Source organism: Bidens hawaiensis, unplaced genomic scaffold (genome assembly GCF_021521415.1).
Source record: "Bidens hawaiensis isolate Kalapana, Puna unplaced genomic scaffold, B.hawaiensis_p1.1 tig00023985_1, whole genome shotgun sequence".
NCBI classification, from domain to species: Eukaryota; Viridiplantae; Streptophyta; class Magnoliopsida; order Asterales; family Asteraceae; genus Bidens; species Bidens hawaiensis.
Window position 1 is genome coordinate 158,297 of NW_027493769.1, and position 15,983 is coordinate 174,279.

Below are 15,983 nucleotides of genomic sequence, written 5' to 3' on the forward strand. Positions count from 1 at the left end.
GTTTATCTTTGTTTAAATATTTTCGTTTATGTTCGTGAATTGTTCGTTTAAATTTTAAATAAACGAACATGTTTAGTTTTTAACTAACGAACATGAACACAAATATTTGTTCGATTAAGTGTTCGTGTTCGTTAAAAGTTAATGAACAAACACGGACATGCATTTGTTCATGTCCGTTTGGTTCGTTTACAGGCCTATGTATGTAATTATAATATAATTATTTGTAAAAGAAATTAAAAAGTGAGTGGAATAAGAGATTTTGCAACTTACAAGTTACAAACACAAAAAATAGCTTAAAATTATAAAGTAACATGGTTAACAAGATTTACCCCACTAACCCGACCCGACTAACCCGAAACCCGAATAACCCAAACCTTAATAGGGTCGGGTTGCGGGTTAGATATTTTTTAAGGAAAACCCGACTAACCCGACCCGATTAACCCGAAACCCGATTAACACCCCTACTCGCCGCCACAACACCAATGTTTTTGTTTTGTTTTTTTAATTTGTTTTAAATACGATAACTTGACGAAATTATCTTTTGGGTTTAGCTTTGGTACCAAAATGAATCTACCATATGCTGACCAAATTTGCGTCAACTTTTGGCGGCAACGCCCATGCTTTACCAAACACAGAACAACCCCGGCATAACACAATGAATAAAACCTATTTCTATTTATTTTATTCTGTATAGTTTTGTTAATATTACAAATCTACGGCTAAAGAAAAAGTAGTTTATATTCAAAGAAAAGTAGTTTGCATTTTGTTTTAAATTATTATAATCACATGCACATTCATAAATTATGTTTCATTAAAAATAGTTTTTACATTGAAACAAAAGGTAAACAAGCTACGCTGATAGTTTCTTTTAATAGCAAAATTAAGTAGTTTAAAAATATCATTGAAAAATTGTGGGTCTATTTTTTATGACTCATTGGACAATTAAGACTAAGTAGCTATACAACCTGAGGCGCTAAAAAACTAAAAGTATCAAACGCGAACGGTATAAGCACATGCTGGTTGTCAAGACACATTTTCTCGTGTTTGGTCACCTTGCATGAAGCAACTTTTAAAGCAGTCTGACCCAATATGAAAACACTACTATCAAAGCCGCAAGAGGGGAAACCCTTGTTAGATATACCAGGGCCGCCCATAGTGTATAGCAGGGTAGTCGACGGCCACAGGCCCGACACCTCGCTAGGCCCGAATTATTTTTAAAAAAAAATTATATGTATTTGTATCGAAAAAAATATGTATAATCAATGTTTCAACATAATTACATAACCAATAGCTTGGTCTAGTGGTAAAAGGAGTATGACATCTAACCAAAAGGTTGTGGGTTCTAGTTTTATTTAAGAAATTTTTATACTTATTTTTATACAAAAGTTTTTTATACAACTCCAATTATTATCAAGTAAGCTCATTTAAAATTAAATTGTTTAAACCCAACAAAATTTTCCTTTTACTTAAGGCCCAAAAAATTTTCGCCTTTGGCTCAAACTTTTTTTTGTCTTCTCGGAGTCGGCCATGAGATATACACATGCGTGTTTCTCTCTTATTCATCCAAAGATCAAAATGTTACTTGGTCTAAGAGTTGACTTTCCATCCAACGGATAGTTCAGAAAATTAACATATGCTTATTTTTTAACAGAAATCCGGTACTGCTGAACATGACAAAGAACTCATATATCATTTTAAATTATTTGTGAAAAGTTTTAAAGGCACTAAAATATAAAGGAAGTCCAAATGCCGTACATGAATAAATCAATTGGTGTTTCGTCTTTTTGGTATGCCGTACCACTTGCTCCATCTATCTTTTTTAAAGTTATTTTTTTGTTTGCATAACTTCTTTATTTTGAACACATTCATATTAATAAAACTGACCGTTGTAATAAAATGAGATTGATAATGACAAAATTTCATGTATCTCAAAGCGAATGTGATATTTTAAATTGATAAACATATGCATTCATTATTACATAAAATAAAAACAAATCACAATTTCGAAAAAAAAAACTATAAATATTTCAAGTGAAGTAACAATGATATAGTAAATGTAATTGCTCTAAGAAACAATAAACAAAACCACCTATAAAATCACATAAAATATGTTCTATCATCATTGTAAACAAGTATATATAATGAAACTTGGTAAGAAATCATAAAGTTAAAAAAACAAAATGCTAGAAATACTATCATTAATGGTTAAATGGTCGCCGTGGACTGAACAATTATCTAAATAGCACCAATGAATGCAATAAGTGTAAACATCATGCAAAAATACTCAAACCTGAAAATAAGCTAAATGAAAGATTACACGGTTACTTAGCGCTTAGCACATGTGCGCATATATATATGAGATGATCGAATGGGCATTATCAAGCGTTTTTTAAAAAAAAAACCAAAACAAGTTAAGAGCGAATTGAACCCATAGTTGAGCGTATTATCTTGGAGGTTCTAATTGTCGCCCTGTAATAAACCCTAGACCCGAATCACCACTTTTGCAAATTTTGTTTATTATCTATTGAACTAGGAACAAAAATAGGAATAGAAATGGTTGATAAACATATTATAAGTATGAAGAATGTGGACTGACACGGTCTTAAAAGTTGAAAGCCTAAGAGATTTAACAAAACATGAAGAAAATGCCTGACATATAAACCCTTATGCTCGCTATTAATTAGTATTTGATTTCTAAAATAATTACGCAAATGTCATTGGTCACTTTAGGCCCTTAATTGGTTTAATTAACGATTGATAATAGTTTTCAATATTTTTTTATTCTAAAAAAAATGTGCTTATATGTTTTTTTTTAACTGCAAATTTCATTAGAAACAGGACCGAAAACCCCTCCTACCGAGAAGCTAGCAGGGGCCGGCTACAACAAAACAACGAGAACAAGCTACAAAGCCAAACACTTCCATCTATTCCAATCTACATCCAATTTTTTTGATCTATTTTTAGTCCACAAAAAACTTAGAACCTTAATGTCATTGAGAATCTTATCGATCCTGATGGGCTTGTTCTCAAAAATCAGTTTATTTCGAGCTTTCCAGATACACCAAAAAGCCACCATTATAATCGAGCGTACCATTTTTCTTTTGCCTCCAATATCCGGAACCTGGTTAGGAATGTCAAGTAAGTTGTGAACCGAAGAAGCAAAATTAAGAGGAATATTACACCATATGCTAATTTTGTTCCACACCATCGTCGCGACAATATAACCAGAAAACAAGTGATCAATCGAATCACCTGAAGCCATACAACAATTGCAAATATTCGGGCCAAAAAGAACTTTCCTTTTTAACAAGTTATCGCACGTTGGAAGACGATTTAGTAACACCCGCCAAACCACAACGTTTACTTTCATGGGGACCCAACTATTCCACTCCATAATGCACTCCCGAGGAGAAGGATTAACCTTATATAATTGTCTTTTCATTGATGAAACCGAAAAACAACCTGTAACATCACCTCCCCAAATCCATTTATCTTCTTCCCCATTAAATCTAAAATAATAAAGTTTTTCAAGAAGCTTCATCAACTCATTTACCACCTCACCAAAAGTAGGTTGATTCTTCCAACACCACTTTAACACAATTTCCCCATTCGATTCAACACAACGATCCGCGACAAGACAAGACTTAACTCTTTCTAATGAAAAAAGATTGGGAAAGAGGTCTTTTAGGGGACTTTCTTCAAGCCAATTATCCACCCAAAATCTCATTTTCCGCCCATTTCCCACCTTTCCTTTTATTAACCTTTTCAATGAGACTTGGGAAGTAACAAGACTTTTGTTAATGTTAGTTACCTTACCCCACGTCCCATTAAGTTTTTTGTTTTGAGGGATAACCGGCCAAGATCTAGGAGTCACATGCAAAGCCTTTACCATGTTCCTCCATAAACCTTCTTTTTCCACCTTATATCTCCACCACCATTTCGACAAAAGAGAAAGATTGGCGTCTCTAAGCGAACATAGACCTAGCCCCCCCCCCCCCCCCCCCCCCGTCTTTTTTAGCTTTCAACACCTTGTCCCACGAGACCCAACAAATCTTTGACTTATCTTCAATCCCGCCCCAAAAAAATCTTCTTCTCTTTGCCTCCAATCTTTCTACAATTTTACTGGAGCTTGATAGAGTGAAAAATAATAACTAGGGAGAGATTCAAGGACTGACTTGATTAACGTTAACCGACCATCCATCGAATGTGCTTATATGTAACAGTCCATATTTAAATCTTTTATTATATACTAGAAAACCCGATCCATATGGAATGGGAACTTGTGAACCACATGGTTATTGAGCGAGTAGTCGCGTGGCTTGACGAGGATGCAAAGAGTTTCTGGGACCAACTTTATAGTGACCGAATGTGAGTTGGGAACCCGCAATGTACGTTTGTCATATAGGTCTCGTGTTGTTTGATATACATCTCATAGCCTCTCGCTAATTGTTTGATAAATATATAAATAAATAAAATAATATAATCTAGAAGTTGAAGAATCACCTCTACTTCTAAATATCTTTATTTTTTATATAATTGATTAATCTTGAATATGATGCATATAGATGGAAAAATAAAGGACTCCAAAAAGAAAAAAACAAAGAAGCTACTTAATTGATTAATTTCCTACTAATGTTGGCTGACTTTTGACTAAACAAATTCCATAAATCGGTCTGGATAGCAAAGTGGCGTGTGCCTCAGGAGTCATGTCCTTCTAGTTGATGTTATAAACAAGAGAGGGAGTTTCGTACGCTGAAACAGAAAAATAATAGTGGTCGTTTTCTGATCGATATATAATATTCTTTATCGACATGGTTTTAGTCGTGCCACATAAAAAAACATCATCAAACAAAATTTTACATTGTCAATAGAATTACGTCAAATATCTTTACAAATGCATAATGAAACTAAATAACTATCAATGGAATGAAGGAAGCCTTATCAAAATTAGGATGACTTGTATTTTTAATAAGGTCTAGCTAGACCTTTAAGATTATGGTTGGGCTAATACATAAAGGCTATTGGTCTTAAGTCACAATAGTTTTAAAATTATGGGCTACACTATTAGGCTAAGCTTGTTTATGATCACAATTATATTAGTTATATTGATAAATAGCTTTTTATATTAAATGTATACTTAAATTTTTCTAAATTCTAATTTGGTTTCATTTAGGAGTCAGTTTCTAAATTTTATGGGATCGGTTTCAAAAGTTTTTGAAGGATTATTGCAAAATTTAAAGGAGTGTGCTCATGATTTTCATGTACATATGACCCTAAATACTCGGATTAAAACTGATCACTTTAAAAAGCTTTCAATTTTGTTTGGTTTAGAATGGAATTGTGTTGAAATGATTGCTTCTAGAGAGGGAGGTTCGGTTCAGTTTAGTTCATGATCCGCTATATTTTTTATATAACGGATGGGATTGCGGAAGAGATTGTGGTAGGGAGGTTCTTTTCTTAAATGATTTGCTGTGTGATTTAAGTAAACTCAAACAAACTGATATATATAATAATATTTACCAATAGTAATTCATACTTAATAATGTATCATAACATAACAATCAACAAGCACAGTTTATGACTTTTATCCATAGCATCATCCTAGGTATTTTAAAATTGTGATTCTTATTTCATTAAAATCTATTATGCCCAATCCTAGGATAGGAATATAGGATGATCTAACTTTATTTGGTTTTGTCAATAAAGAATGAAATTTAAATAAACAAGCATGTTAAATGGTAATATTATCCATCCAAATATGTTTTATTACTTCAATAGGTTATCAAGTTTTCCATTTTTATGTCTCTTTCGATCATATTCAATTATGGAATTGGACTGGTCTCTATGTGGAATTATGTTCTTCCTTTATTTGTACGTCAGTTCATGTCAATTTAACAATCTACTTAGATTAATTTGTTTGATAATATTTAATATCAAATGCACATTAACTTTAAATTCCTTTCTACTATTATAAGTACGTGCATAGAAATTATCCCGCTAATGACAAAATCTAAAGAATTGACGAACGAGTCTTGCTAGAAGAACAAATGCGTCTCTTGATGTAACATCCTAAATATTCTAATAATAAATAGAGAATGTTGCGTTAAATTGTCGTGCGTTTTATATTACTAATTAACGTCTAATGAGGAAAAGATCATGGACTTGGGCTAATTAAGATGGATTAAAGGAAATGGGTCTTAGGTCCATGGGTTTTAAGGGATATAAATATCCCCTTAAACCATCCTAAAACCCTAACTATCATTTCCATCTTTCATAAATCTCTACACACTCAAAACACACACATCCTACACCACCTCCTATACGGACGAGAGAGAGAGAGAGAGACGTCCGAGACCAAAATCAAGCCAACCATTATTAGATCTTCGATATACGAGCTAGATACGAGATAACCACGCAAACCGAACACATAAAGGTAAGATTTCGATCTTAAAGTTCATGTTTTTATAGACAGTTTGCCATGAAACTTGAAACGATAATAGATCGGATCTAAACGAAGCGTAAAGTAGCGAACTTGATGCTAGGACGAACCTAATAAACCTATAAACATGTACGGTTCGTTTAAGATAAACCGTAGATCTTGTATTGAACGTTTCTAAAATTAAAGGTCCAAACTTTACGTGTTTTCGGGTCAAATCTTAACAAAAAACGACTATAGGAATAGTCGCGGGTTAGTTAAATACCATATTCCTAGATTTCGTGTTAAACGATTATGATTAAGGGGTTTTAGAGCGAACAGTAACCACTGCTGAACAACTTCGCCTGCAAGCTTAACCTCGCCTGCAAGCTAAGTTCGCCATTGTATGAACTTCGCCGAGTACATAAGTTCGCTGAGTAATCGCCAAGCCATAACTTCGCCTGGTGATAAGTTCGTTCAATGCTAACTTCGCCTGAGTTAAGTTCGCTGAATGCTTAACTTCGCTGAATGATAAGTTTGCTTAAAAGATAAGTTCGCTTAGCTAATAAGTTCGCTTATTGTTAAGTTCGTTTAATGCTAAGTTCGCTTAACACTAAGTTCGCTTAATGTTAAGTTCGCTTATTGTTAAGTTCGCTTAATGATAAGTTCGCTGGAGTTAGCAAATTAGAAAATAAATTAAAAACCTAATGAAAAATGTGTTAAGACAGTTAATGAAAATAAAATTTTTTCAAGCTGACCTGGCAGCTCGACCCCAGCCACGGGCTCTGCCCCTTGGACCCTGCTAGGGGCTGCCGCCCCTAGACCCCGCTGTCAGGGGAGCTGCCCCCGGACCCCCGTTCGTTGTGGGTTATATAAAGATAGAAATACAACATTAGTAGTAGTAGTAGTTAATTGATATATGTAAATATTATACAGTTAGCCGTGCACAGCTCAAGAAGGGAATAACGATTAACGGAGAGCGTAACAGGATTCAGGTGAGTTTCTAGCCCCATTTATGTGTTATGTTTTCGGGGCTGTGTGTATACTCAATATGTTTGTTAATACGCTTATCCTAAGAGATAAGTGTATGCCTTATGTGAATAATGTGAAATGTATGAATGATTGCTTGATGGTACGTGAACGATCTTCGGATATTGCACGTACTGTCAGGTTGTAACGCTATGTATAAGGTAAGTATGATATGTAAGCTTATGTGTATGAACGTGATAAAGTTAATAAAAGAAGGAAAGGATGGTTGTATGGTTGTATGGTTACGAAAAGGGTACCGAGCCCTAATAATACTCGAGGTATGATGTATGGTTGTAAGGTAACGAAGAGGGAATCGAACCCTACTAATATTCGAGAACTAGGGAACCGAACCCTACTAATATTCGAGGAAAGAGGGTACCGAGCTCTAATAATACTCGAGGAAAGAGGGTACCGAGCCCTAATAATATTCGAGGAAGGAGGGTACCGAGCCCTAATAATACTCGAGGAATGTAGGGCGTAATGCTCTTTATAACGTAAGATATGAAAGCAAGTTAGTACAAAAGAAAGTATGAAAGTATGATTGAAAGAATATAAGTTTGTGTGTATTGTATAATGTATGATTAACTAGAACTCACTCAGCGTAGCTGACTTTTAGTATGCACGCAGACTTTTAGTATGCACGCAGGTGAGTATGATGAGGCAGCTCGCTTGAGGGGACACGTGGCGTTGAATAAGAGACTGGCATCGTAAGGCTCAGGGCGTATTATGTTTTAATTACTTAGTTTTCGAAAGACAAGTTGGTTGTTTAAGACAAGTTTTGAATTGTTATGAAATGTTTTATTAAAGTTTTCATATTCCGCGAATGTTTTTAATTAACTCTGATATTTAGAACTGCGTTTATGAGTAAATCCAACACGAAAGTAGGGCTACCGGTAACGGGGCCTTACACTTGACCCTCATGCCACGAGAAATTCTCATTGAAGAATTCATTTGATTTATATATATAAAAGTTAAGATTTTTCTAGAAAAATAAAGCATGATTATGAACCCCTAGTAATTGAAGTCGGTAAAGAAAAGGGCCTTATGAAATTATGTATGTATGTATAGTGTCCAAGAACCCTAGGAAAAGCTATTAACCCTTATATTTGATTAATGAGTAGAAATGCCAAATAAATGACATTTTATTTATATATTATCAAATAACATAATAACTATAACTTCTCTTAAAAGAGTCTATTTTATTTTTATGCTTTTCCTCTACTTAATGAAAGATATAATCTATTTTTTGTCATCTAGTTGATTAAAAATGAGTACTTAATTTGTACACAAAGATACAAAAGCTTGATTAAATTTATTAAATAGAATATATTGTTTACCAACACCTGGGGACTCAGGCTTGATCAACTCATTTGTGATAAAATATTTAAAATTCTAATGGATTATACTATAGGAAATCAGAAAAGGGATCATGTTGGTTTTTTATTTATTTTAAATAGTGTTTGGAATTACTTTTAATACCTGAATGAGTTATTCTATGATGAGTTGTTAATCGTTTATATTGATTTTGACGTTCTGACTTATTTTAAAACACCAATATTAAGAAGGAAATTAATCATTGTGAGAAAACCATTGAATCCTTGAATCAGGTTTTGAACACGGGACCTCAAGAATCCTAAGTCTTAACCATCACATCACCCCATGTCATTCAACCATGCGACCAATTGCAAAAGATAGTATACATTAGTGGTGTGCGTGGTGCGGTTTAGTGCGGTTTTGGCTAAAACCAAACCGAAAACCAAAACTTTGGTTTTTGGAGTTTTTGAAACCGTTCGGTTTGGTATTGGTTTCGGGTTTTTTTTCGGTTTTTGTCATTTAAGCTTAAAAATTTTAGGCCGAAAATAAAGTTGGCAAAAAATAATTAATTTATATATAAATAATTTTGAAATTGTAAAATAATAGACTATTACATATTTGATCAAAAATATTTGAGTTACTAATTTATTAATTTCTTATAAATTGCTTAATATAAAATTAAAAAAAAAAACAAAAATTAAGGGAATCAGTTTGGGATTTTTGGCTTTTATTACATGCAAAACTAAAACCGATCGTCGTTTTTAAAAACATAAACCAAATCGTTGGTTTTTGTTTCGAACCAGTTATTTCATTTTGAATCGATTTTTTCAGTTTATTACACACGCGGGTATACATACATACATAATCCACGCTCTCGCCACTAATTGTGGTAAAACCCTAAAACCGTTGGAAGCAAGTGGTTTAATATATAATTTAATTAAATAAAACCTTTTCCAACAAGATATTGTCCGCCAGCCAATAAGATGTTGATTTTTATAAACCATTTAGTCCAACAAAGTTGACTTTGAACTTTGAAGACAAAACTTGTCGATTTGTAGCACCCCACTTGAAAAATAACAGCTTCCAGACACTTCAATTTGATTGGTTGAAACGTGTCTTTCTTGACCATACAATTGTTGTTAATAAAACCATCATCGTCTAGACTGAAACCCTACACACACATTAATCCCAATCGAATGTCTGATCTCAAATATCAATCATCGACCGTGATCGACCGTGAATAAAAAAATAACTTTACAATTTAGTGTGCTTATTATGGAAATTTCAAGTCACGTGACCTCATACCTGGTATCAATAAAACAAAGTTAGGCTCTTATCAGCAAAGAAGACAATACTGATGATCAAAATTCATGAAGAATCATATGTTAGTGTATATTCTTCTCTTTCTCTTGATTATTTCACTAGTTTGTAAAATCTTTATTGAAGACTAGTTTACACATACAGACGAATGGCATCGATCAAGAACGAATTAATGTAACTCACTAACACGTAAACACAAACAATGAATTTGGATTAGACAACTCTCGTTCTTATAACAAGAAAAAAATATAACTCTCCATTATACGACAAAGATCATAAATTCATAACCATAATCACAACTATGAATAAATTATCTAAACCATGACAAAGTAAATTAGAAATGGATTCGAACATATAATTATTTAATAAATAAAACCAACGTACTATAACGGTGCTCTCTAAATTTGGAGAGTGTGGTAGACTAAATACAAGAATGTCGTCGTTCTAATAAAGCCTATCATAATTTAAATACAGCTCATTTAATTTATCAATAATTAATTTACTTAATTAACCCAATTTTCATAACTCGAAAATTACTGAAGAAACACTAAGTGACCCCGGCAGATTACGGATAATCTTAGGGTCAAGTAGATGTTTCCCACGAGGGTAAGGTCCGGCAAAGATGGTTATTCTTCTGATGACCTGCAAAACAGACACCGTGAGCTCGTCACTGAGAATGGGGGGGGGTACCTCCTTGTGACCACCCTCCGGCATGAGAATCAGACTAGATTGCTCTGAATATAAGTGTATATTAAGAGAATTAGCTAGATAAGATACTATCAGATGATATGTGATAAGATGTGATCATACCGTTCTAAGGTGTTGGAGTATTTATAGCCGAAGGTAGGTTTCCAAGCAGGTACAGCCAGCTGTATAATATTCCTTTTCTACCAACTGTGGGCTACGCACGTGCCGTGCTGATGGTTGGTGGGTAGGCAGCGGCTGATAGTGACATGGCCGGCTGTGTACTATTCCTTTTCCACCAACTGCAGGCTATGTACGTGCCACGAGGAGGGTTGGTGAGTAGGCAGCGGCTGATAGTGACATTTTGTACTAGAGCGTGCTCCTCGTCGTACTGTTGTCAGTGAGCTGTCACCCTGTGATGGGCTGCTTTGGTCAGATCTTGTCTATTTTGTCCATACCTTGGCAGATATAGTACAAAAGATCCTCCAGAAGCGTACGGACTGGCTCATTTGGGCGGGAGTATTCCCGCTTTGCTCATTCCTTCTTCAGATGACATTACTGAATTATTGAGAGTTAGTGCCTTGTGCGTGTAGCCTTACTATTAGTGCGGGTAGTCTTCCCTGATGGCCTGTATCCGCAGCTGCGGGAACAGGCGGGGTACTTCACCATTGGGAGGCTTTTCCTGCGGGAACAGCTGGCGTACTGCGCGTAAGGTCTTCATCTCTCTGAGCATGGTGGGTCCTGCGGAACCAGTTGGTCTTTGCGCAGACGTCCCTCCTCAAGGTGAGTCTTGCGGGTCCAACTGGGCTCTGCTGGAACCTACCTCTTCAATTACGTCCAACACCTCCTTACTTAAACAAGGAGTATGTTAGGCACATAATTCATTTAGTTGTTTACTTCTCTTTGCGTTTTTTATATTTACGTTCTCATTTATAGTGTAGCGCTTATTGTAATTTTTGCTTCCATTGTATCTTTTCTAAAAGACAAATTCCTTTTTAGTTTTCAAGTCTCAAACCTAAAAATATTTAGATGTTTAAAAAACTCTCTCTCCCTCACTAAATCACCAACCCAAAAAGACTTTGTTTCTCTCTATTAATTTATACAATTCTTGAATACCATTCAACCCCAAAGATATTATTAACTTTTCAAAGACATGATAACCAATCACAACAAAAGTTAGTTTCTTTTTTGACGTTTGTTGCTACAACACAGAGTGTGACACTATGTTGATTTGACTTTTAGAAGTTAATTTGTTTGGGTGCGATTAGCATCTTTATGGTTCTTTATTTCTTTTTCTTTCAAAAAAGGCAGGTGAAGTTGATCAGTTCAACTATCCATTCTTTTGAAATAAAAAATACATAGCATTGATTATAAATAATTAAAGAAAAATATTTATATTTTCTAAATCTTGACACATCCTAAATTGTATGCAACCAGATATGATTTTCTCTAATACTAGATTGGGAAAATATCACATAATTATAACAAAGTTTCAAAACTATTATAATTAGATCAATCATGCATTTTTTGTCCAAACTAAATCATTAAACCTTCAAATTGAGCCAATATCATTGGGTATCTTTTGTGTCAAAATGATATAGAGAAGATGTGGAGTCGATATTTCTAATACACGTAATTATATTAAAAAAATATAAAAGCATGTTAATTATATTAAGAAATAAAAAGTACCTAAAATCCTGTCATGTCCACAACGGCACAAAAGACAAAAAGAAAAAAAGTTTTTCTTATTTGAAAGAAAAAAGAAAAATGCTAAGAAAAATATGTTAAAACATACAACTTAAATAAAATATGAAAGCATAGTAATTTAATTAGAACACTTTTAAACTTGTTTATTATTATATATGCAATTGTGTATATAATATTAAATTTGACATTTTAATAAACAGGCTTGGGATTCAATTATATATGTAACAATAGTCTTTTTAGTTATCATTTTTTAGAATGAACAAACAAATACGCCTTCGGTGAATTTTAATTCTAAAACCCATCTAAATGACTACTTTATGAATCCGTCAATTATTTATTTTAGTAAAAATAAACACCTAACGTCACTATAACAAGATGCCATTGGCTTCAATTATCAAAGTTACCCTTCAAATATAGGTAAATATATATTTCACCTAAAAAATTCATCACATTGAAACATAAAGCAAGTGAGCGACAATTTACGCCGCTTACTCTTTTTAAATAGGAAAACTAAACCGTTAAAAAAATCAATTCATAAAATGTGAGGTCCACAAGTTATCCCTACATTAATAAACCTATATTCTTGTAATTATCCCACATATGTGGAATAAATCCATTCAAAAATGTTAATGTTGAAAACTCCTTCCAAGTGTCATTCAAAAAAAGAAAAGGAAAAGAAAATTCCATAAAAAAATATTAAAAACATATATAACTCAAAGAATTTAAATTTAACAGGTAAGGTAAAATCTTAGAAATCTAAATATGGTGGAAACAAAACATATTATGCAAAATAACTTGTGTATATAACTTGCAATTTTTTAGCATGCCTCTAATACCAAAATGAGCCTTCTGAGACAACAATTTATACTGATTTTGACGTTCCATGTCTGACTTACCCAAAAACACCGTCAAGGAGGAAGTCCACCAATGTGAGAAAACCCCCTCGAGTCAGGTTTCGACTCACATCTTCCCTGAGTCAGGTTTCGAACCTAAGACCTTAAGAATCTCAAGCATTAACTATCACTCCTATGCCTATGCCATTGAGCCAGATGGTCAATGGCTTAAACTTGATCACATTTTTTACAGTAAAATGTGCAATCAAATAAAAACTAAAGAAAAATGTCCAAACTCAAAATATAGGGGCCTAGATTAAATAGTTGGATTCAGAAGTTATCTCTCATGTGTTAAGTTGTGTACTTTTGAATTAGTTAATTCTTATATCAGTTTTCTAACTTTTTAATCTAAATCAGTAATAAGTAAAATTAAAAATTGTTTTTTAGGTTAAACAGAAACGAATTTGTTATTCATTATTCAATGATAGTCTTAGGTCGAAAAATACAGCCAATTATGTCATCGGAACAAAGCCTTTGGCGGCGACAAATCATCACTATTAGGCCCTTGTCCTCGCTAATTATGTCGCCGCTATTGCCGGGATATTTTGTATAGTGATAAAATATTAATGCATGGTTGTATTTATATTTCTGGAAAAAGAAGATTTTATGCTTGTTCTAGAGTTACCTAGTTATACAAATCTGGCATGCATGATCAGAAACTTACCAATAACATTGGTTCAAAATTAATTAGTACATGCATGATCACTTCTAAATATGGATACCGGGTGGTATGTGAAGAAGCGTGTATCGACTTACTTGTATACGATCAACGTTCCTCGGGTACGAGTGTCCTATATCACCGATGGTTTTCCGAGATACGAGTTCTTCCACCTACAAAACGAACAGTACCGTGAGCTTACCCCTCAGAAAGGGACAGAGGGGTCCTCTTTGAGGTAACCCTCCGGTGTGAGAATCAGATATTGTAGGAGAGGATAATCAGGATGTGAAAAAGAGTAAAGGACTTAGAATATATTTTCTTGCCTGGTTCCCACTGTTGAGGTGGTGTGGTATTTATAGTATTAGGGTTTCCAATGATTGGGCTCAAACCCAATTAGGGCCTTTTTGGCCTCCTCCTATTGCTTCGCGCCACGTGTACTTAGGACACCTGGTGCTTTTTCATTGATTATTCTCTGACTAAGGTATTTCACCTGACCCATGTGCCATCACGTGGTGGCACATGGGCTTTGCTGAGTTGTCCACCCTTCATTGGCAGCTGTCAACATCAGCACATTCTTTATTCCTTAAAAGATACCTTCTGGAAGGTTGCCTGATGAGTACAATCATGGTTGTCCTTATCCTGATTTGGATTAGACTATTGTCTCATTTGTTGTGTGTCGCTTACGCGCGGCCTTTATGCGCCTATCCCGGGGATGCGCAAGGTCTTCTCTTTATTCTCACACTAAATGTGTGTGTTGTGTGCATATGTGATATGCGCCACGCGCAGATGTTTCATGCGCTTGCGCATAGGTTTTGGCTTTGTGTCTTCATGACATCCTGATTTCAAGCCTCTTGTCTATATCTTGTGGGTTGACCCGCCCCGCTCGATGTTAAGGCGGGTGCATACCCCTTCAAGCCCCCCCAGTCTAATGTGTGTCTTGTCTCGCGCGAGCGAGGTAAGATAGATATTAGACTTAATAGTTTGCTTTTTCAATAGGGCTTGTTTTTTTTTTCTTTTCTTGTACGCGCGTTGCGCGAAATTCCATCCCTTTGGTTAAAACGAATCGTCAATGCACGTGATTGGTTGGTGTTGACATGCATCAGAGATAGAGACGTTTTGTGTCAGACCTTTCGTGTGCTCGAGGTGCTACAGTGGCCTTTCACGTCTCCTCATACAGTGTCAGGAACACGTGTCGCGCTTATGTTGGCCTACGCCTGCGAGTGGGGGCGCGTGAGGGTAGATCTGATTATTACTTGTTTCTCTTTCTCTCCCCTGGGCCTATAAAACCAAACCTTTTGAACGGTTTTTTCTTCATCTCCACTGTCATTTTCAGAGCTTTTGCCAATCATTTACATTCCGATTAAGAGCTTTAGTCTTTGTCCCTGAATTCCGTGCTTAAAGTAACCATATTGTTCGATTCGCAATTGTATGTCTGATAACCCAGACACCACAATTTCCCCTAGTAAAGGCCGTGTAAAATCAGTGGTTATGTCTACTTTGAAGAAAACCGGCAAGGGTACTCGGGTTGCCGAGGCCTCGTCGGAGGAGGGAGGGAAGAACAAGGCGGTGAAGAGATGGGATGAGATTCCCTGCAAGTTGAAACAACCTGATTTTGATAAACTCGTCGCCTCTCAGGGTTTTCTCCCTGAGTATGGTTGTCTGCTCCCGGCGACCGGGCAAACGGCGGCGGATCCTCCCGCCGGCTATATCTCTTTATATTCTCACTTTTTCACCCGCTGTAATCTTCGTCTTCCGATGACGAGGTTTATAGGTGCGCTCCTCCAATTTTACGGGATTCATATATCTCAAGTCCATCCCTGTGGATTAGTGCGCATGACTCATTTTGAGTTCATGTACAAAGCTCAGCGCGAGGAGCCCACCCCTCGGCGCTTTCAATATTTTTATTAGCCGAAAATCCAAGATTCTTGGTTCTCATTCACACCGCGCAGTCAGAAGGTTAAGT